This window comes from Panthera pardus, unplaced genomic scaffold (assembly GCF_024362965.1).
Source record: "Panthera pardus isolate Hobbes unplaced genomic scaffold, ASM2436296v1 HiC_scaffold_10, whole genome shotgun sequence".
In the NCBI taxonomy this organism is placed as follows: Eukaryota; Metazoa; Chordata; class Mammalia; order Carnivora; family Felidae; genus Panthera; species Panthera pardus.
The window spans coordinates 95,587,173-95,610,577 of NW_026526655.1; the positions used below are offsets into that span (position 1 = coordinate 95,587,173).

General features: G+C 43.0%; 1 long non-coding RNA gene across 1 annotated transcript; it reads right to left on the bottom strand.

Annotated features, from left to right (window-relative positions):
• Nucleotides 1-879: 879 nt before the first annotated feature.
• On the bottom strand, nucleotides 880-15,086 carry LOC128777046 (uncharacterized). Its single transcript, XR_008422198.1, has 3 exons — nucleotides 14,985-15,086; nucleotides 4,495-4,551; nucleotides 880-1,118 (listed from the first exon to the last, which is right to left on the bottom strand). It is a non-coding gene; the product is annotated as an uncharacterized LOC128777046 (long non-coding RNA).
• Nucleotides 15,087-23,405: the final 8,319 nt, after the last annotated feature.

The window sequence follows — 23,405 nt, forward strand, 5'->3', positions numbered from 1 at the left end:
GGCGAAGTTTGAGTCATTACGCTCCCCTTTTTGCTGTTTTTGTGATGGTGTGCTGTGTACGTGCGTGTGCTCATCTTTTCTGTTTCAGCCAAGCATAAAAACCTCTGAAGTAATTGCTATGGTCTCCGGGGCTCTTATACCCCAATCCCCAGCTTTGGGTAAATTAGCAGAATTCTAGGATTTCCAGAGGACTGTAGCAGAAACAAATGTCAAAGGAGACAGAGGGAATGAAAAAAAAAAAGAAAAAAGAAAAAGTCAGCAGGCAGCAAAGACATAATTTACTTGCGATAGAAAGACCCCCTCAGTGAAGGAGATAAAGGAGAGAATGACTGACCTTTATTCATGGGAGATGAGATAAAGTGAAGGGAGCTGGTGCCATGAAAAAAAGCAAGGGGAATGAGAGCCTGCAGAGAGAGGAGCATTCTCCTGTCACTTGGACAGTGGTGACATTATTGAGTCTCTGCCTATGTTGCCTCTGACAGGAATTGTCTCTCTGGGACGCCTGAGGAATGGGCAGGGACGCTTCTACCAAGAACAGGCAGCTGGCTGCATGGAGTGATTAGAAGTCACATAAACTTCCCAGCCCTGGGCCAAAAATAACCTCCCAACAGATCTGCCATCAAGCCTGAAATGCTCACCATTGTCACGGTGCTTCTGAATTGGGGCACTGTGTCTCCAGGGTCCCTCTGTTAAAATAGAAAGGTGTTATTCTGGAAGGATAAAACAGTAACCCAACATTTGTCCACATTGTTAGCCAATAAAATCTAATGAACCACCTAATGTGTATTTTACTGTATCTAAAGTTATCTCTTCCTGTGTAATAGATTGTCCCAAAACTTAGTGGCTTAAGTCAGTCAAAATTTATATCTCACAGTTTGTGTGGGTCAGGAATTTGGGAGTACCTTAGCTGGCAGTTCGGGTACAGGGTCTCTCATGAGGATGTGGTTAGGATGCTGGCAGAGGCTGCAGTCTGCATGTGATGCCTTGAGTGATTCCAAGATGGCTCACTCATATGGTTCTTGGCAAGAAGCTTCAGTTCCTCATCACGTGTACCTCTCCGGGGGGCTTTCTGAGTATCCTCACAACATGGCTGTGGGCTCTCCTCAAGAGTGAGTGATCTGAGAGAGAAAGAGAGAAGTAGGGAAGATGTTACAAATGTCGTCCATGTCCTGGTCTTGGAAATCACACTCTCTCACTGCTGGCATACACCATTCCTTGGGATGAAGTTAACTAAGTCCAGCCCATACTCAAGGGGAAGGTAATTAAATGCCATCTGTCGAATGGAAGAGTATCAAAGATTTGTAGACATATTTAAAACTCACCACACCTGATCACCCATTAGCCAGGAAAAGATGGGGAATGGGGCAGCTAAGGATTTTTTTTTTCTCAATGGCTTTATTGTGGTATATTTGACATACCGTACAATTGATCAATTCAGCGATTTTTAGTACACAGTGCTGCACAGCCATCACCACTATCTAATTCCAGAACATTTTCATCACCTCAATAAGGAACGCCATTACCCATTAGTGGTCATGCCCCATTCCCCCACTCACCTGGCCTTGGGCAACAACTAAACTACTTTTGGAATAGGTAAGCTTTGATTGAAGAAGAAAAGACTGGAATAGATTTCTATTCTGTCTTCCATCTTGCTAAGGCTGGTCAGTGGAGGGCAGACAGAGGCAGGGATCCGCATGGGACAGCAACACAGATAGGGTCAGGCCTCCCTCCATGCTGCAAGCTGCGGTCAGAGGTTACACGGAACTTCTCACCACCAGGAGCCAGAACACGGGCACTGTGTAGGAAACTGGCTCTGCCTGGCGGTCTAGTGGGATCCCTGAGGAGCAGATAAGCAATCTGACAATTCCAGTGACTTGTAGGGGGAGACATGGGCCTGAATGGAGTGCTCCAGGTAGACAGATGCTGAATTCACAATCAGATAGGTCTGTGTAGGGATCCCAGCTCTGCCACTGACTAGCTTGTGCCTTTAGTCAAGTTATATAACTTAAATCAAGCCTTCCTTGGAGAATGGCACAGATTCTCCTTTTGATTTCTCCCCTGCCTACAAGTTCCTAAGACCCACCTCAGAAGTAATAATCTTGGAGTTTTGTTGTAAGAATTAGACATATATGGACTATACTTAGCCTGAGGACTTTGTGTATAGCATGCTTCAATAAAGGATGGTTATTACTACTACTACTATTTACAAGGTTGCTAGGGAATGACTTGGATTTGGGCTGGGAGCCTCTCAGTAATCTCTGGGGTATTTGGGGGTAGGAGTCCAGGCGAGTCCTCTGCGGATTAGTTTACTGCCGTTTAAGACACACCAGCCCTCTCTCACTTCCCCTGGGGCTGCTCCAGTCCTTCTTTTGAATGGAGGGTGAATCTGAGAAGTTGTTTTGTTCTCAATGTACTTCAAAAGCACACAAGAACTTAGAAATACGGCTACATATGTGTATACATTTATATATGTGTTGGTTTCTCCCCTTTTAGATGCACACCATTTTACAAGCACAGATATACGCAAATGCACGGCTTTGCAGTGTTAGCAGGAAAAAAAAAAAGCCCTACAACGCAAACAAAACAACAAGCAGCTTGTCCCAGCTGCAGAGGCAGCAGTGAAGATGCATTCGCTGGGGGAGCTCACCCCCTGGTCTCCTGTTCCAGATCTGTTCCAGAGAAGTATTACACAGGCCCATGGCCTCTGTTGCCCTGCTTCGTGCCCTCGGCCCCAGACATGCCTATGGCAGAGAAAGTATTAGGAAGAGAAGATCCTGTTGGAAAAAAAAAAAGATACCAACCTTCCTTCCCGAGGGTGGCATTCCCTGGGCACTGAGTGGGCACGGAGAATTTGCTCACAGCCTGGACACCCTTCCTTCCTTGCAGGGGTGGGGTGCCAGCCCTGCAGGGAGCTCTTGAGCAGGCCACTTTTACGACCTCTCCGTCCAACCACTCACTACTGGGTCCCCGTGTTTTATTTCCTTCATAGCTCCCCGTCTCGAAATCTTTTGTTTGCTTATATGTTCAGTCTCCCCATACCAGGAGAGCAGAAGCTTCACCGGCATGAGGGAATTTGCCATCTTTTTACCCAGCATCCCAGTTCCTGGAACTCTGTGTGATGTACAGCCAGCATTTGGCAAATGTTGCTGCGAGAATAAACAGAGCGAGCCATTTGGTGCTATCTCCTTTGGCTCTTTCAAAACCTCAGAGATATCCACCTTTATTGGCTTTATCTTCCAGATGAGGAAATGGAGGGTCCTTATTCATGAATGACCCATCTAAAGCCACACAGCTAGTAAGAGAGGAAGCCAGACTCTCAATCAGCTTCAGTCTCCAGATCCTTTGTTCTTTTTTTCAAATCCTGCTACCATCCTGTGTACCCCATGGTGATGTCCCTATTTCCAGAAAGTAATCCCCTGCCCAACTGTTTAAGGCTGATGAACTACTTGTACCATGTTTTTCTTCCTCAACAGGAAATTTCATCTTCCAGATTATGTCTCATAAGAAAGCCACCAAAGGAAAAGCTGTCCTGGTTATTATAGGCTTAGATTCGTGATCTTTTCCATGTATTTTTTTTAACTGCCATTAAGAATTAAGCAGAACTGATATGGAGTGATCTCCAAAACATAAATTTAAAAAGCAAGATGCAGAACATTGTGCATGGAAAGCTACTGTTTTGATAAAAAGAGACGGGAGACTGTTCAACACCTCAGTTATACTCCTTGGTATTTTACCCAAATGAGGTGAAACTTAATGTCCACATGAGAACCTGGATATAGATGTTTATAGCAGCTTTATTCATAATTGCCAAAGCTTTGAAGCAACCAAGATGTCCTTCAGTAGGTGAATAGATAAATAAACTGTGGTAAATCCAGACCATGGCATACTATTGAGTGCTAAAAAGAAATGAGCTATCAAGCCATGGAAAGACACGGAAGAATTTTAATTGCTTATTACCAAGTGAAAGAAGCCAATCTGGAAAGGCTACATACTGTATGGTTCCAGCTATATGACATCTTGGAAAAGACCAAACTATGGAGACAGTAAAAAAAAAAAAAAAATCTGTGGTTGCCAGGGGGTCAGTGGGAATAGGGGGAGTACAGGGGATTTTTAAGTCAGTGAAACTATTCTGTCTGATACTATAAAGATGGATACACAACAGGCATTTGTCGAAACCCCTAGAATGTGCAACACCAAGAGGGAACCCTAATATAGACTATGGGCTTTGAATGATAATGATGTGTCCATGTAGGCTTATCAATTATAGTGAATGTACCACCCTGGTGGGGGGTATTGCTAATGGGGAAGGCCCTGCATGTGTGGGGGCAGGAGGTATATAGGAAATCTCTGTACCTACCTCTCAATTTTGCTCTGAACCTAAAATTGTTCTATGCTTCTAGTTATAAAATAGATCACAGGGATGAAAAGTGCAGCATAGGGAATACAGTCAATAATATTGCAGTAACACTGTATGGTGACAGTGACTATACCTACCATGGTGAATTTTGGTAACGTGTAGAATTGTTGAATCACTGTGCTGTATACCTGAAACTAATATAACATTGTATGTTAATATATTTTGATTTTTTAAAAAAAGTCTATTTTTAAAAATTTAAAAATAAGATTAAAAAGGGAGGGGAGAGAATACTTATACACATTTACTTGTGCATGCATTTCATTTTTCTGGCAGGATATGCAAGAAATTAATTGCATTAGCTATTTTCAGTGAAGTAATTATGTACCTGGAGCCAGGGGTTGGGTGGGGGAAGGATTTTTCACCGTGTATCCTTTTGTTCCTTTTAAATTTAATAGCATGTGACTATGTCATATACTCAAAAAGAAAAGATCTCACCTATAGACACTATGTTCACACTCAGAATTTGCTTTAGCTAAAGTCTTATGATACAGGTGAGTTCTGAATACTCATTTGGGGCTTTCTGTGCCTTTCCAACAAAAAAAATGCCAACTGAATCCTGGCTGGGGACTAGGGCAGGTCCCAGGTCAACTCTCCCCAGCACACACACTCAGACAAGATGTCCATCCTTGTAGGATGTGTGGTTCCTCGCACCGCAAGAGCATGTGCCTCTGGGAGAGCCACAGACTACATGCTCTGACTCTCTTGCCCTCCAGTCTTCCAGTCCTCCTAATTGGGAATGAAGACCTCTTATCCTGCCATCTTGCTGAGGTAGTCTCCTTTTCAGCAAAAAAGATGGAGCATGGATGAACTGGCTGTGGTGTGGGTTAGCAGGGGAGGAGGGGGCAGTCAGGTGGATGCTGGCTGAGGGGTGATGGTGTGAGACAGTGGGGGGCGGGCAGTTGGAGGCTGGATGCTGTGGTGGTGTAGGTTAGTGGCATGGGCAGGTGGAGAATGATGAGGGGTGGTCACATGGGCAGGTGGACACATGAGCCCACGTGAGCAGATGGGTGGATGGGTGGGTAGGTGGAATGGACTAGAGATGTAGAGATGCAGCTGGGGCCGGTGTTCAGGGCAGCAGTTACTTTCTCTGAGCACATTCTCTAAAAGGAAAGCTCTTTCAATAATTTCTCCCACCAGGTAATTTGTTGATTTGCTGGTTGTTAGTATTATGTTGAAATCATAACAAGAGCACGTGACACCAGACAAAGTTGGCAGAGGAAGTTGCTGCTCTTTTTCTAACCTGTTCACTCTCCGATCACCTATGAAGCCATTGCCATCACTGTCCCTGCCTCTAAGGTTGGGGACACAAGGGACAATCTGTCCACTCCTCTGCTTGGCTCTCATCCCAGTATTTTTCTCTTTGCTGACAAAGTGGTGAGATGTACCACGCTCAGCTTACCATCCCCTTCCCCCCTCCCTCCTAGTCTCTCCTGCTCTAGATGCCCAGCAGCCCTTCCATGCTGTCCTGGGTTATAAAGCAGAACGGCTCGCACAAGGCTAACAATTGATGTCAGATGATTTCCTGTTTACTGCAACTCCTCCTTCCTGGGAAGCGAGAGCATGCTTATGGCTTCCCTGCCACTCGAGGACTCCAAACATCCCCCAGAGATTCCTTATACAGCCAGTGCCATAGTCGCTTGGGCACCCACTAAGCTCAGTGCCCTCTCTCGGGAACTGAAGGGGCAGAGGCTTTGAATCAGAGTGAAAATCTGTGCCATCGTCTGAGGAAGTCTGAATTCAGAAAAGGGAGGCACAAGTCATACTTTAAAAGCCCGAAACATAATAACACAGTGCACTAGGAGCAGAAGCACAAGTGTGCAAGTAATTACAGACAGGGAGGCAGATGGCCTAATCCTCTTGGAATATGTGAGGAACACCTCCGCAGAACAAGGTTAAGTAACCCCTAGCAGATGGAAGAAGGGCAGGCTTTAGCTCCTGTCTCATCTGCCCTCTCCACTCTTTGAAGGCTTAGAGAAGTTCTCCATCATTAGCATGTCAGAGCAACAGGTTTAAACAAAGGGAAAGCCCACCCCCACCCCTCAACCCTGCCACGGCTTTTTTGGCAGCTTGAAATACTGAGGATAAGACAAGTTTGAGGGGAGGAAATGCTTTACTGTATTTCCTCTGCCCTTCCGATTTGGAAGCATTCCACCCTGTGGGTGTCTCCGGTTGTGTCTGTCCCACTAACCAGGCTTGGGAAATGTCTGTCCTGCACTTCTCCTTGATTAGTGTGCTTGATAGGACCGTGATTCCCCAGACATGTCCCTGTCCTAAGCCCAGGAACCTGTGCAAATGGTAGGTTACCTGGCAAGGGGGTATTAAAGGAGCAAAAGGAATTAAGCTTGTTAATCAACTGACTGATTAAAGCAGATTATCCTGGATTGTCGAGGGGGCCCAGTGTAACCTCAGGGTCCTTAATGTGGAAGAGGGAGGCAGAAGAACCAGCATTGGAGTGATGCAGAGGGAAAAGACTCAATCCACCATTGCTAGCTCTGACAATGAAGGAAGGGGCCACCAGCCAAGGGCTGCCCGTGGCCTCCGTAAGCAGTAAAGGGCAAGGAAAGGATTCCTAGAGTCTCCAGAAGAGAATGCAGCCTTACTGACACCTTGGTATTAGCCCAGTGAGATCCACTTCAGAGTTTTGATCTCCAGAACTGTAAAATAATCCCTTTGGACAATTTTCAACCACCAAGCGTGTGGTAAATTGTTACAGCTGCAGCAGGGAATGAATAGAATTGGAAAATTGGATCCTGCTTGACTCAGGTCAAGGCAAGGCCTGCCTCCAATGTCTTCCTAGTGGGGGTCAGTTCCATCAACATCATCCATAAAAGAGGGTGAATCCTATCCACTGGCCTAGAAGGAGCTCCAGATGTCAGGAGCTGATCTTTGGTTCCAGATGTCTTGAGGTGAGATGAAATAAAATGGCACCCAATATTCATAAGAGGAGATGACAAGACCATTTTCTTAGAGGTCCAGGCATTAAGAGTTGGGGCCAGTTATGGTGAGAACGAAGGGCATGAACTCAGGTGGCTGAAGCAGAGTGTGTTTTGGCCTAAAGGTTGATGAGGATCTAGGGAGGTGGATCCTGCAGGAGGATGCTGCAGCATGAGGGGTCCCCAGGGACTAGAGCACTCTAGATGGGGAGGTATAGATCCACTGTTAGAAAGAGCAATCATGGGGGCTTCTGAGTGGCCCAGTTGGTTGAAGATCCAACTCTTGATTTCGGCTCAGGTTATGATCCCAGGGTTATGGGATCAAGCCCTGTGTTGGGCTCTGGGCTGAGCATGGAGCCTGCTTAAGATTCTCTCTCTCTCTCTCTCTCTCTCTCTCTCTTTCTCTTTCTCTCTCTCCCCCTCTCCCTCTCCCTCTGCCCCTCTCCCCTGCTCACACACTCTCTCTCCAAAAAAAGAACATCTCTCTCTGCCCCTCCCCCGTTCATGCTCTGTCTCTCTCTGTCCCAAAAATAAATAAAAAAACGTTGGAAAAAAAAAAAAAAAGAACAAAAATAAATAAATAAATAAAAATCATGGCCTGAGGGATTCACTAGCATACAATACAGAGTCTCTCTTGAAGCTCAGAATTTCTTGGGAATTACAAAGCTAAACCTTGTGGATTCATCAAAAAGGGGTAATGACCACTGAATGGTGTGACAGCTAAAACTTAAAAATTCAGCAGAAACTCATTACTGATTCATTCCTAAAATCTGTGTCTTCAATGCTCATGAGGTACAGAATTGGGCTTTACAAGCAGTTTATCTTTCCAAAGTAGAGGCAACATATCCTGTGTCCAAGCCTCTCCTATTCCTCAACCTTCCCCCTGCTGACTCCATCTTCTTTCCTCAGGAGAACAGTGGGGAGTGTGGAGAGGAGAGGCAAGGTCAGCATTGGGTGGAACCCAGGAAAGCATTTCTCACCCATCCTGCCCAGTGGAGGTGATCCCCACTTACTGATGCAGGAAGTGTAACCCCAAAGTGAATGGAGCTTGTTGGAGGCTGAAGGAATAGGGCACATGTGACTGCTGCAGCAATTCTATGGGACATACTGTGGGTTTCCTATAGCTAGAACCCAACCCTCAGGTTTGGAATTTCTGGAAGCGGAACTCATGTCTGGTCCCATTTTTTCACTCCACCCCAATCCCCCATCCCACGTGCCAAGGAGAGTGCTTGGCACAAAAGGACACTCCATTAAACCCTTGCTGAATTTCACAGAATTGAAGGTGCAGCCAAGTTCCTATCTCTCTTCTAGCAACTATAACTGAAGATCTCTCGTCCAACAGACTCCAAATTTCTCTCTGTACCAGGTCATAGGAGTTTAAAATGGGATGATGTAGCATTGATGCAAATTGGAGATGTCATTAAGTAAATAGTTCCAGTCTGAACACAACTGGAGGGCTAATGGACTTGAGAATATAATCTAACTTCTTAGTAAACTTCTGATGACTGAACTTGTCCCCTGTCCCAACCATACTTCTTCAGTTTCTCTCCTTCCTTCTTACATATCCACTGAATGACTCTGTCATCTGAGCTATTTGGCTGTTCCTCTGCCTGAAATGCCCTCTCTGAATCCCCTTCTTCACCTATCTGGCAAATTTCTATTCAATTTCTAAGACTCTATGTGTCATCTCTACCAGGAGTCTTTTCCCGATGCTTCAGGTACCTCTTCCCTTCCCCATACATTTCTATCCTAGTGACTGCTACCTGTTTCAAACATAATTAATATTCTTCATCTTCAGGAACTGTATCATTTGTCTTTCTATCACCACACACTAGCAAAATGCCTAGCATGTAGTAAATTGTCAATAAATGTCTATTGAATAACCCTATACCAGCAGCTACTATCAACTGAGCCCATTTAACTATGGACATCACATTATTCTAAGCTTTATATATATACTGACTCATTCAGTTGCTTGAATAGTCATATAAAGTTATTTACTCTCCCATTCTACAGATTCAGGAACTGGGCCTGGAAAAAATGAATAATCTATAGTTTTCCTAGTCAGTCAGTGGAAAAGCCAACATTCAAATCCAGGGTGTCTATCAGATTGTATGAGTCTTCTAAGGTTCCTAAAAGGGTTATAGGCTGCTGCTTTAGTTAAAGTAGAAAAGATTAAACACCCTAAAAACACATAATCCATTTAAAAATGGGCAGAAGGCACAAACAGGCATTTCTACAAAGAAGACATCCAGACCTCCAACAGACACATGAAAAAATGCTCAACATCACTTATCAGCAGGGAAATGTGAATCAAAACCACAGTGGGATATCACCTCACACCTGTTGGAATGGCTAAAATCAAAAACACAAGAAACAACTGGCATTGGTGAGGATGTGGAGAAAAAGGAATCCTCTTGCATTGTTGGTGGAAATGCTAACTGGTGCAACCATTCTGAAAAACAGTAAAGAGGTTCCTCAAAAAGTTAAAAATAGAACTATCTTAATATCCAGTAATCACACTATTGGATATTTGCCCAAAGAATACAAAAACACTAATTCAAAGGGATACATGCACCCTTATGTTATAGCAGTATTATTTATAATAGCCAACTTACAGAAGCAGCCCAAGTGTCTGTCAATTGATAAATGGATAAGGGAGATGGGATGTGTGTGTGTGTGTGTGTGTGTGTGTGTGTGTGTGTGTGTTTATATATATAAAATGGAATATCATTCAGCCATAAAAAAAAGAACAAAATATTGACATTTGCAACGACATGGATGGAGGTGGGCTAGAGAGTATAATGCTAAATGAAATAAACCAGTCAGCAAAAGATAAATATCATATGATTTCACTCATATGTGGAATTTAAGAAACAAAACAAATGAACAAAGGGGAAAAAAAGAGAGAGAGAGAAAGCAAGAAGCAAACTCTTAGAGAACTGATGGTTAGAGAGGGGAGGTGGGTGGGAGAGACGGGTGAAATGGGTGATGGGGAATAAAGAGTGCATTTGTTGTGATGAGCACCAGGTGATTAAAATAAAAACTTAAAGGGGCACCTGGGTGGCTCAGTTGGTTGAATGGTTGAACATCCGACCCTTGATTTCAGCTCAGGTCATGATCCCAGACTCGTGGGATCAAGTCCTGAAATGGGCTCCATGTTGAGTGTGGAGGCTGCTTAAGATCCTCTCTCTCTCTCTCTCTCTCTCTCTCTTTCTCTACCTCTCTGCCCCTCTTTTCTGCTTGTGCTCTCTCTAAAAAAATTTTTGTTAACTTAAAAAATAAACTAGAAAACATTGGAGTGATAGATCACATTATTTACCCCACTTGTTCTTCAATCCATACCCTCTGACTTGTGAGTATACAGTTCCTACCATGAGAAGTGGAGTTTATTTTTTTACTCCACTGATGTTGGATTTAGCCGTGTGATTTGCTTTGGCCAAAGGCATGTTTATATTTGGAAAGTGAGCATAGACTTTATTTTATTTTTTAATTTAAAATAAGTATTTCATTTAAACTAAAAATACCACCCCCCCCAAAAGAAACAAAAACAATTCACCCACAGAGCGAGCACAAACTTTAAATCTATTGGTAGGCATGGACTCATTCTTTGTGTTCTTGCATTTCCCCACCAGGAGATCATCTGAAACCACTGATCTGAGGAGAATGAGGGACAAATGGAGTAGCCCAAGTCCCAACCCACAGCCTGATGCCAACCTAGCTGAGGTCAATCTAACCACCCACACAGATGCCTGAGCAAGAAATCAATACTTCCGTTACATCACTGAGTTTTGGGATTGTTTATTAGGCCACATATTTTGGGCAATAGTTGAAGAATGTATTTAAGATTGTAACTTTATAGACATTAATTAGAATAATGTATTTCCTTTCAGTGAAAGCTATAAAAGGGCCTCTATCTTTTAGACACATAGAAATAAGAGTGTTGATGATAACTGTGTTGTCCTGGATTGGTTAATTGGGGGACACTGGAAAGTTTTATTCCAGGATAGTTTAATGAGGAGTCATTTTTCTGGAATAATTTCTTGCAGACTCAGACATGGTAAGAGAATACGCTATAGGTTTTTCTTTTTTTCTTTTTTTTTAATCCCTTAAAGCCCTGCAGATTTTGCTGGCCTGTTATGATTTAGAAAAAGGAATTTAAACGTTTTTGAAGACACAGATATGTAACCTTAAAAAAAAAATTAACTAACAAACTTTGGATCAGGTGGCAAAACTATACTACTTACTTTCTGGCAAGGTTGCTCTTGGGAACAATTGTACCGCTCCACGGTTAAGGTAGAAGTATAAGTTAGGGGCCAAAGAAAAGAAAGGATTTGGATTCAGGAAAAATATGCACACAGAGAATATCAAAGCGTTTAGCGTGTTCACATCACTCACACACACCTCCATTTAATTCTATGCTTTCTAGCAAGCTTCTGCCAAATCCTTAGTTGGAAAAGCCCTTCTCTGGGCTTTCTGGGTAGGAACATCAAGCTCAGAATGGTGAAGGTTCATTTTAGGTTCTCCTTGTAGGAGCTCAGTCTTGCCCTCTCTCCGGAGCTGGGTCAGCCTCCTTCTTAGACACCAGGAGGGAGATTGAATGTTTGCGGTCTGAAGCATCCATTGTATAACTGCCTCAGCACCAGTGATTCTTATGATAATAAATTTCACGTTGATGAACTCATTGGGGGTGGAGATGAAGACCTTCAACACTTGAGGAGCCTTTCTTTTCCTACTGTGATTTTTCTTTAATTAATTGGACAAGTTCCCCCTTCCTTCAAGCCCCCAAGTGTAGCAGTGAAAGAATTAAAGAGAATTGTTAAGATTTATAGCACCACAGTCTGACCTACTTTGGAGCACATTCTGGGGAGGAAAGGAACCCAAATTTTAACTATCTGTTTTCTTTGTGTCTAAACCCTTCTCTCTTTTAGTTAAAGAGGGGCAAAGGCAAACATTGTTTCACTGAGATTTAGAGAATTTCATTTACTGTGAGGGATGGTTGACTAATAAGCTTGATTCTCATGTGAGTGAATGCCATTACATAAAGGAAGGGCCTTTGTAGCTGGGTCAAGAGAGCAGTTTTAATTTTAGCTTCATTAAAAACTCCAAACTCAGGGCAAAAATCTGAGCACTTGCTATAGCAGACTAAATTGGAATAATAAATGTTTAACTTTTTCTGAGAATCTTGAAAACAGAATAGAGGGATGGGTGTAGGGCTGGGTGAGGTAAGTGGTGGGGGTTAAGGAATGACTTGTGGTGATGAGCACTGGATGATGTAGGGAAGTGTTGATTCACTGTATTGTACACCTGAAACTAATATTACACTGTATGTTAATTACACTGGAATTAAAACAAAACAAAACAAAAACCAGAGGGTGATGGATGTAGAACTTCAGACGAATAAACATCAGGTTACAGGGTTACTTGAAGTTTTCTGGAGCATGCATTCTCTTTAAAAATAGCCATGCCAAGAGGCCTCTGGGTGGCTCAGTGGCTTAAGCCTCCAACTTCAGCTCAGGTCGTGATCTCATGGTTTGTGGGTTCAAGCCCCGTGTTGGGCTCTGTGCTGACTGCTCAGAGCCTGGAGCCTGCTTTGGATTCTGTGTCTCCCTCTCTCTCTGTCCCTCCCCCACTTGCTTGCTCATGCACACGCTCTCTTTCTCTCTCTCTCAAAAATGAATAAACATTAAAAAAAATTTTTTTTAAATAGCTATTCCAAAAAATTCAGAGACAGTGGTGGAAAAAAAAGTTTCAGATCCAGGTAGTTAGTCAAATATTTCAGAAGAACTTTCACATTCATGGCATTTTTAATTTAATGATCAACAAAATCAGAGTCAGACTGAACCCTTTCTAACCAGTAAATACTGATGTATGACCCTACATCTCTTAGAGGCCTCAGAGCTCCTCCAGGAGAGGAGTTTAGGAATTGATCGGGGGTGGGGTGGGGTACACACTTTTTCCTGGAGCTTCTTTTCCCCATTCCACTTAAAAAAATTATTTTTTAAATTACATCCAAGTTAGTTACATATAGTGCAACAATGATTTCAGGGGTAGATTCCTTAATGCCCCTTAACCATTTAGCCCATCCCCCCTCCCACAACCCCTCCAGTAATGCTCTGTTTGTTCTCCATATTTAAGAGACTCTTATGTTTTGTCACCCTCCCTATTTTTTATATTATTTTTGCTTCCCTTCCCTTGTGTTCATCTGTTCTGTGTCTTAGAGTCCTCATATGAGTAAAGTCATAAGATAGTTGTCTTTCTCTGACTAATTTCGCTTAGCATAATACCAGTTCCATCTACATTGTTGCAAATGGCAAGACTTCATTCTTTCTGATTGCTGAGTAATACTCCATTGTGTGTGTGTGTGTGTGTGTGTGTATATGTGTGTGTGTGTGTGTGTGTGTATACACACACCACATCTTTTTTATCCATTCATCCATCGATGGACACTTGGGCTCTCTCCATGCTTTGGTTCTTGTCAATACACTGCTGTAAACATCCTCATTCCACTTTTTAGCAGGGTTTTTCTTACATGTAGTTCTACCTGCCATGTTGCTCTGGGTCCAGCTCATCCATTCCACTGGTGCTCTGTTCCCTCTCCACTCTCTCCAGGATGGCACAACACACATTTACTGACAGCATGTATGTAACTAGAATCTACACATATTTGTGGAGTCATTATCATCACAGGCTGTGTAGCCTAGTGGAAAGCACTAGAAGTATCAGGAGACCCGTGCAAGAATATTCATTTTCACCATATTCATGGTTAAAATATCCTAAATGTTCACAACCTGACAATAGGTAAAAATACTATGAAATATCCCTAATATAGAATACTACAGGTGTTAAGACATGGGTAAATTGTTTTTAAAATGTGGAATGAAAAAAAGAAAGTTGCAGAAGCCCAAAGTATGACAGTAAGTATATAAACTAAAGCATGCAGAATATATACTATCTAATATGTACAGGTGTAGTAAAGATAATGAAATCCTTGTGGGCATGAAGAATGACATTCAGGACAGTGGTCACCACTTGGGGGTCAGGTGAGGAGGAAGAGCAGGATGGGAGAAAAGGAACATGGGAGGCTTTGTTTATATTTTTATTTCTGAAATTGAGTGGTGGCCACAAAGTACTTGCCTTATTTTACTGTGCTTTTTTCTATGCCTGAACAAGTCTTCATTATAATAAAAAATGAGAAAGAGGGTACTATTGATTGAATGTGACCCCAAATCTATGTTACATATGTTAGAACCTAACCCCCAAAGTGATGGTATTGGGAGGTGGCACTTTTGGGACATGATTAGGTCATGAGGGATCCTAATGGAACTAATCCATAATGGGATTAGTGCTCAGAAAAGGGGCCCCACAGAGCTCCCTGTCCCCTTCCACCATGTGAGGACACAGTGAGGAGACAGCCATCTATGAACCAGGAAGTGGGCCTTCGCCAGACACCACACCTGTTGGCACCTTGATCTTGGACGTAGACCCTCCAGAACTGTGAGATATAATTATCTGTTATCTATATGCCACCCAGTGTGTGGCATTTTTGTTACAGCTGCTGGAATAGACCAAGACAGGAAGTCAGCATCAAGGGCAAGGGCTGAGCTCTCAGCGTTGCCCCCACACGTGCTCACCCTTGGCTCTGTTTGCCTCATTTTCTGACCCATGAGATGAAGGGTTGGCCTCGTCAATCTAGGATCTTGGGTGTCAGGCTGCAGGAAGACTGATGCCCCTGCCTGTCTGTCAGCATCCTCCTAATGCTGTGTCTGGACAACAGGAAAAAAGTAAAAAACTAAGTGACTAAGTAGAACCCAAATGCCTAGCATGCCTGGATATTTTTAAAAAATTGTCCTGATCTGCTACTGCAGCACCTGCTGAAGCCACTTCAGCTGGGTGGAACTCTTCCTGTGGTAGGGTCCCCTCCCTAAGGAAAGAAAAAAAAAAAACCCTCAAGGCAACCCGGCTATATGCATATGTGACAATATCCCTCATGACCTTGTAACATGAGACCACTTAATCAGACTGCATGTTTGTGTGTTACCATATATGGGAGACAAAGAAGTAGAAAATATATAAAAAACTATGCAACATGGTGTGCGCGGCTCAGTTCTTCGGATACAAACCCAACTGAGCCGTGCCATGCCGGCGAGAGTAAAGTTGCTTCCTGGAAAGAAAAACCTCAGTGTCACGACTCTCTGTGCAAGAATCCTGCTATATTCTGTTCTCAAACTCTTCTAGAGAAAGAACATTATACAGTTTCTTTTGGTAGCCCATTCTAGTAACTGGTGGTCACTACTAAGGAGTGCTAAACATGGGGAAATTCAGCTACAAGCATCCCCTTTCCCTTTACCCTTAGTGTTTTTTATAAATTTTAAAAAATGTTTATTTTGAGAGAGGGAGAGAGAGTGAGCAGGGGAGGGTCAGAGAAAGAGGGAGAGAATCCCAAACAGGCTCCTCATTGTCAGCACAGAGCCTGACTTGGGGCTCAATCCCACAAACCGTGAGATCATGACATGAGCTGAAATCAAGAGTTGGACGCTTAACTGACTGAGCCATCCAGGTACCCGTTCATGTTTTTATATTAGTAAATATAGAGAGTTAGGTAAAAATCACATGACATTATTAAATGTCACTAAAATACTATCTTTTTTTTTTCCCGGAGAAGACTTAATGGCTTGATAAAATGCTTATAATACATAACATGAAATGACAAAGGAGGATATATTACTTTATATAGTATGATCCCAATTCTCAAAAAAGTACATACACACATACACATACACATACACATAAGACTAGAAGAAAATGCATCTAGGCAGTGGAATTATGGGCAATTTAAAATTTCTTCATGCTTAAATGAATTTTTCAATTTTTCTACAATGAGCATTTTTACAGTCATAACCAGCCTCATCTATGTGGATGCATTGCTATTTATTTTACAATGTGGTTTGTTTTGGACTGGAAGCATGTTTCTACCACCATCCACCAGGCACTCAGCCCTGCAGTGTGGAGGAGCCTGGGGCCCACTCTGAGTTCGTTAGCAGTGATGCTGCACAAACCCAAACCCTCCCCGAGAGTCATTTATACTCTAAGGCAGGTTTTCAAAAACCTGGTCTCACAGAGGCTTTTGAAGCTCTATTTGCCACATTGCAAAGGAACAAATACCTTGCCAGAGAGGATTTGAATGTTTCCGGAGAGTTATAAAGAGTGGAATGGAGTCAGCTCTGATTGCCAGCATAAAGTCTCTGTCTAGGGAATGATAAAACGCCCCGATACATTTCCTCAGCCAGCTCAGCAGCCCAAGCCTTATGCGAGACATCCCCTTAAACCACACAAACGTCTCTGTCTTAGTCAGCTTGGGCTGCCATAACAAAATACCAGACTCCGTGGCTTGAAATTTATCTTCTCACAGTTATGGAGGCTGGAAAGTCCAAGATCAAGGTGTCAGCAGGGTTTGACTTCTGGTGAGACTTCTCTTTGTGGTGATGTAGATGGCAGCTCTGTGTCCCCACTTGTCCTCTCTTGGCCTTTGCTCCAAGCATGTGTGCAGAGAGAGCAAGAGAGGGAACTCTCTGGTATCTCTTCTTCCAAGGGCACCAACTGTATCAGATTAGAACCCCACCCTTATGACCTGATCTAATCCTAATTACTTCCTCAAGACCCTATTTCCAATATAGTCACATGAGAGGTTAGGGATTCAATATATGAATTTGGGGGAGGGGGACACCATTCACTCCCTAGCAGTGTCCTAAAACTGAATTTTGGAGAGCCCAATCTCTTTGTGGGGTCAGCCTGCCAATGCCCTCACCCCACCTGCCTCTGCATGGACCAGTTCTTTAAAGAACAGTGATGGGAAGGGCACAGACCAATGTAGAAATAGGTGGAAAACACACAGCTTTTGTGTGTCACATAGGGTGATACATAGTAAAGGGCAGCATCTGTGAGGAGACCTCCCTGGTTTCCTTAATAAACTGCCATCCCATCCTATACGGTTGCAAGTGAGGGGAGAAACTCCACATGTGCAGTGATCACTGGAAACTGGGCCCCAAAGATTTATCCTTCTCTCCAGAAGCCTCTCCCTACTAATGGTGGCCACGAAGGGACTTCTACTCCGTCTTAAGGATGTCCTTCCCAAAGGTGTCATTGCTTTTCTCTTCTCTTCCCTGGTATATACAAGCAACCAGATGGGACCACTTCCCCACTGTTGACTTATTTGCACACTGAGTCATCTAGGAATTTCCTGGGTTGACAACTCAGGCTGTTTCCTCAGTGTTACCTCCTGCAAAGCTATTCCTAAAAAAGGAAATGACTAGTTGGCAGAGACTGGTTTTGCTTTTGAACAATTAGTAAAGTGACTGTGGAATGCACCTGGAATCGGCACCAGTACCTACAGACGCCCATCACTGTGTTAGATTCTTTATGACTTATGACTACGACTGGGCCATGGAGATAATTTACCACCCTCATGGTAGAAAGACGACGTGCCTCAAATGACCCAACTCTCTGAAAAATATTTGTTGAAAGCGTGCATGAGTAAATGGCCAGTCAGGATGCCAAGCACAGCAGTGCTTCCCTTGTCATCATCCACAACCAACCACAACGATAATAGTTAATATTTATTGAGTATTAACTATGTGGCCAGAACTTCTGTGGTGCCAGAGGGATCTCGGAGGGTTTGGGCAGGGATAGCTGGAAGGTAGCAACAGCATTATTCTGTTTTCTGTATCGGCAATTCCATAAAAGGTATCATCAGAGGGGTGCCTGGGTGGCTCAGTAGGTTAAGTGCCTGACTCTTGATTTTGGCTCAGGTCATGATCTCACAAACCGTGAGATCGAGCCTTGCATCAGGCTCCATGCTGACAGTGGGGAGCCTGCCTGGGATTCTTTCTTTCTGCCTTTCCCCCACTCATGTTCTCTCTCTCTCTCTCTTAAAATAAATGAACGTTAAAAAAAAAAAGGTATCATTAGAAAAAGGGTTCCACTGCTAAAATTTGAATAGCATTGCTTCTTGCAATACTCTCAATGAGAAAACCAGGCAGAGTTAGGGAAGGGCTTAGCAAATGTCACACAGTAAGTGGCAGAGTGAGACTGGAAATTAGGTCTCCAACACAGTGTTCTTTCAACCAAGCTCCATTGCCCTCTGCCTGTGATAATACCATCCAGGTAACAATAAAGTGATCTCTGGATTATCAGTTGAGTGCTGTATAATTAATGCCCTTTTGATTCCCCAGTATGTGTCGGGCATTAGGCTAAGTACTTTACAGGTATTAATTAATTAATTAATTAAATTCTCATGAAAATCCAGAGAAATAGATGCTGTTACTACCATTATTTAACAGATCCAGAAAATGAGTCACTGAGCTATTAAATAACTTGCTTGAGGTCTCACAGGAAGTGGGTGATGACACCAGGATATGAGCTCAAACAATACAGCTTCAGAGATTCAATCCCTGAATACAGCTTCTCCTGACTAGTTTATTATTCTATATCCCAAGACTGAAAAGAATTTACACAGAAGCAAAGATACACAGAGTTCACCCTGAACTTCTCCCTCTGCTCAAAGTTTCTTTTTTTCTAGTCACCCTATGTTTCAAACTTTGAGAAATGAAAATCATAGAATCCTCAATGGATTTGTTGAAATCCCTGCAGGGAAGAATTAGCAGTGAGAGAAGTATTTCTGCTTTACAGATGAAGTGCCTTACAGAGGCTTATTAGACACAACTCACCATTTGTCATTCGGCAGGCACAGATAAGGTGGGAAATGGCATGTGTCTGAATCCCCAAACTCTGTTCATCCAACAGCATGAGTAGTCTAAGTGCATGTGGAACAAAAAGGTTGTGTGTATGTGTGTGTGGTGGGAGGAGGCACAGCAGGGCATCAATGTTGACAGATGAGGATAGAGAAGTGTGCATGGGATGGGTTAGTGGCCTTAAAATTCTTCAGCTGCTGTGCATCACACAGAGGCCACTGGAAGCTTCAAGAGAATGAGTAAACAGCAGCTATATTCATGTTTTTGAAATATTATTTTGCATGGTGAAGATTGGATTAGAGTTGGATAGTCTCCTTGAAGACTATACAGGAGAGAGAGGGGTTCAAGGAACTGCGTTAGGAAGCTGTTGCTATTTTCCAAGAGAGAGAGGCTGGTGCTCTGTTTAAGCAATGTCAGAGATGCCTGAACAATATTTGTAGGCAATTCACATACCTGGAACACTACACATTTCAGAGATGAAAAAAAAAACTTTCTAGCATCCCTTAGGCTCTCAGGAAACCCTCTAGTGTTGACTGGGTATAACAGTGGTTAAAGGTTCATGGTGTGTGGATGCCTGATTAGAAATTTCAAACTAACTAACCCCTGTCCTTGGGGGTGGTAGAGGATGAAAATTAATGTGTGTATTTATTACACTGTTGATGCTGCAGAATTTAAAAGTAAAGTACAGAGCTGACAGCATTAACCAAGTGATGTGCTAGCAATTGACAGCTCAAAGGAAAGGTGAATTGAAAGATATCCTTAGCCTCCAGGATCCTTCTGTCTACAAGGAAGACAAGAAGACAAAATGTGCAACAGTTGCCTGATCAGATGAGGCAATGTACCATGAAGGATCTAAGTGGTAAGAGGGAAAGATGTTCTCGTAGTTGGTGGGTGGTGAGATGGACTGAGTCAGGAGTAGACTTAGCTTTTCACTCATTTAGCAAATGTATTTATTTAACAGCTACTATGTGTCAGGCACCATGGGGAAGGATCTGTAAATGAATTAGGCTGAAAAGTCCTTCCCTGTGGGGAGCTAACATTCTTGGAAACATTCTTGAAGGGAGTGGGGCTTGAGTTGGATTCTAAAGGAAGGGGAGCCTGATGGATAGAGAGAAGACATCAGAAGGGGGACAAAGAGTATGAAATCCAGACAGAAGAAATATTTACAGTGGGAAGCAATGAGAGACTTGAGGAGTGGTCAAGACAAGTTTTTGCTTAGGGAGGGGGGCAGCAGGAAATCAAATTGAAAGGTGAGTTCTGGGGGTGGCCTTGAAAACCTGGTAGGGGAGACTGAATGTTATCCTGTAAGCATCACAGAGCCCTGGGGATAGGATTCAAGCTTCTAGTTGAAAGGGGGAGGCAGCAAAGACAGCAATGAGCAGGTAGTAGGGCAGGAAATCTGTGGCCATTTCAGAAATTAATTATTTTTTCCTTTCTTGCTCTGCCTTGTCTTTTTCTCTACCCTCTGAGTTTTAAAGATATCTAAAATGTTGTAATTATGTCTGAATGCATAGGAAGAGTAGAATCAGGTGAAGACAGCACAGAGATCCATGGAAATTATTATGTAAATGACTTAGCAGTTACACAGACTGTTCCCAGAGTGAACACTTAACCATTCTTCTACTGGCTACTTAAGTACACTGTGAGCTTAAGGATAAACCCAGGTGACTGATATTCGTGAATGGAGTGGGTCCCCAGGCAGGGTCTTCTGGACATAGTTCCTCCATTGGAAGTCCCTCACAGAGAATTTAATTTTAAAAGGATGATAATAAAATGGAGAATTAAGAGCCAACAAGAGGGAGGGAAAATGGATAACGTGTCCAAATTCTCTGTCTCTCTTGTTCATACCACACACTTTATGGAATCTTTTATCATTCTGACACTTGCCATTTATATTCCCAGCATCCTTGCCTGCCAGATTCATTTTACTCTTACTATTGAGGAGAAACAAAGCTGCTTAGGCAATTCTCTAGATTGCTCTGCAAAATGTAGAACCCCTGTGATGATTTCAAGTGTCTAAAATCCCTTGAATTTTTCAAAACAGAGATGTGAACCATGGCTACCTTGAAAAGGAACATGGGGGCCTTTCCTGTTTAACCCAGATGTCCCCAAGCTGCTGCAACCCAATGGTACAAATTGTCATGGAGCAACTGTGGAAATGTTGGGCACAGTCCAACATTGGGAAAGGTTTGGGCACAGTCTCCCCCGGTGATTTCTGGGAGTCTCCAGGAGTGCTTCACTTACGCTCAGAAACACGTCTGCTATGGGGCGCCTGGGTGGCTCAGTCGCTTGAGCGTCCGACTTCAGCTCAGGTCATGATCTCACGGTCTGTGAGTTTGAGCCCTGCATCGGGCTCTGTGCTGACAGCTCAGAGCCTGGAACCTGCTTTGGATTCTGTGTCTCCCTCTCTCTCTGTCCCTCCCCCGCTCATGCTTGCTCTCTCTCTCTCTCTCTCTCTCTCTGTCAAAAATAAAAAACATCAAAAAAAAAGAAAAAGAAAGAAAGAAAAAGAAACACATCTGCTCCTGTCCTGCCTGCTGCCAATGTCCCTGAGAGAACACTGTCTTCTTGACCCACTGTTGCTTAAACCCTTGGGCTATTTGTGTCCTCCAATGATGAGACTTCTGGATGGTCTCTTGTGCTTTATCATTGAGGTCCTGAAGCATCAGTGCCTTGTATCCAGTCTCAATATGTCCTTATGACTTTCAGCCTTGAATCCCTCTCTCCATAGAGCTTAACACTGGGATGTCAGAAATGTGCATAAGAATCTATGTTGCAGATGTGTTTTAATATTAAAGAACTGGAAATTATGTGGATCCTGAGAAACTTAACAGAAGACCATGGAGCAGGGAAAGGAAAAAAAAAGTTGGAGAGGGAGGGAGCCAAACCATAACAGACTCTTAAAAACTGAGAATAAACTGAGGGTTGATGGGGTGGGAGGGGAAAGTGGGTGATGGGCATTGAGGAGGGCACCTGTTGGGATGAGCACTGTGTGTTGTATGTAAACCAACTTGACAATAAATTTCACATAAAAAAAAAGAACTGGAAATAAATTGATTTTCCATCAGGAGAAGAAATTGGCGGAATAAATGGTGATATATCTGTACTGTGAAATAATATGCAGACATCAGAATGAATTAGAAATCTTTTGGATGATTTGGAGGGATTTGAGTTGCAAATAAAAGCTGTAGAAATGTATATGAAATGTGGTCCCGTTTTTGCACAATTCAACCCAACATATGTTTTAGTATATGTGTATATGTAAAGGAGTTGTTTACTTTTGTCTTTATGTAAGATTCTATTAGTATAAAGAACCAAATGGAAGGACATAACTGCCCATTGGAGTGGGCACGGTGGTAAGATTTTTGGGTCTCATGTTAATTCTCACCAGAGAGCATCTCCCATGGAGAATGTCCACCTTGTGGGAATAACAGCCAGCCTCTCTCCTTGGCCACCCCAGGGCTTCTTCAATAGTTCCCTGAATGCCAGAGTAACAGAGATCAAGGCTATACATCTGGCCCAACAGCATGAGCTTCTTTTTATGAAGGCTGATCTGGCCACTGCCACTGATGAATGCCAGATTTCCAGCCAAATAAATTGTAGACAAGCCCTTGATGTGATAACATTACTCAAGGAGATCGGCCAGCTCCCTGGTGGCAGGTAGATCTCTTCAGATGCCTTCACCCTGGTGGGAGTAGCAATTGGTTCTTATAAGAATTGACACCTACTCAGGATATCAGATCCCCTTCCTGGCTGTCAGTATCACCATCCAAGGGCCTACAGAATGCCCGATTTACAAGCATAGAGCATATACAGCATTGCTTCAGATAAGTAAAGGAGGTGTGCCACTGAATGCATAACTGTAGGAGTCACTAATTCTATTATAATGCACATCACCTTGAAGTTTACAGCTTAATACAAGGATGAAAACTTGCTAAAGACTCCATTAAGATGTAATCTTGGGCACAACACTCAGTGGTGTTGGAGTGTAGCTTTCAGGATGTGTTATATGCACTGAACCAATGGTCAGGATAACAATGGTCAGGATACCAATGGTTTGTGTCTTGATAGCTAGATACATGGATCCTGGAACCAAGGGGTAAACGAAGGATTAGCCACTCTTGCCATTACTCCCAGTGATCCACTTGAAGAATTTATACTTCCCACTTTTAACTTTATATTCTATTAGATTAGAAGTTTCCCAGGTTGAAGGTAAGTGAGGGTTCTGATGAACTTGAAATTACAACTGTTGCCTAGTCATTTTAGATTCCTTGAGTTAGTGGATCATAAAGAAATCTATTGTTA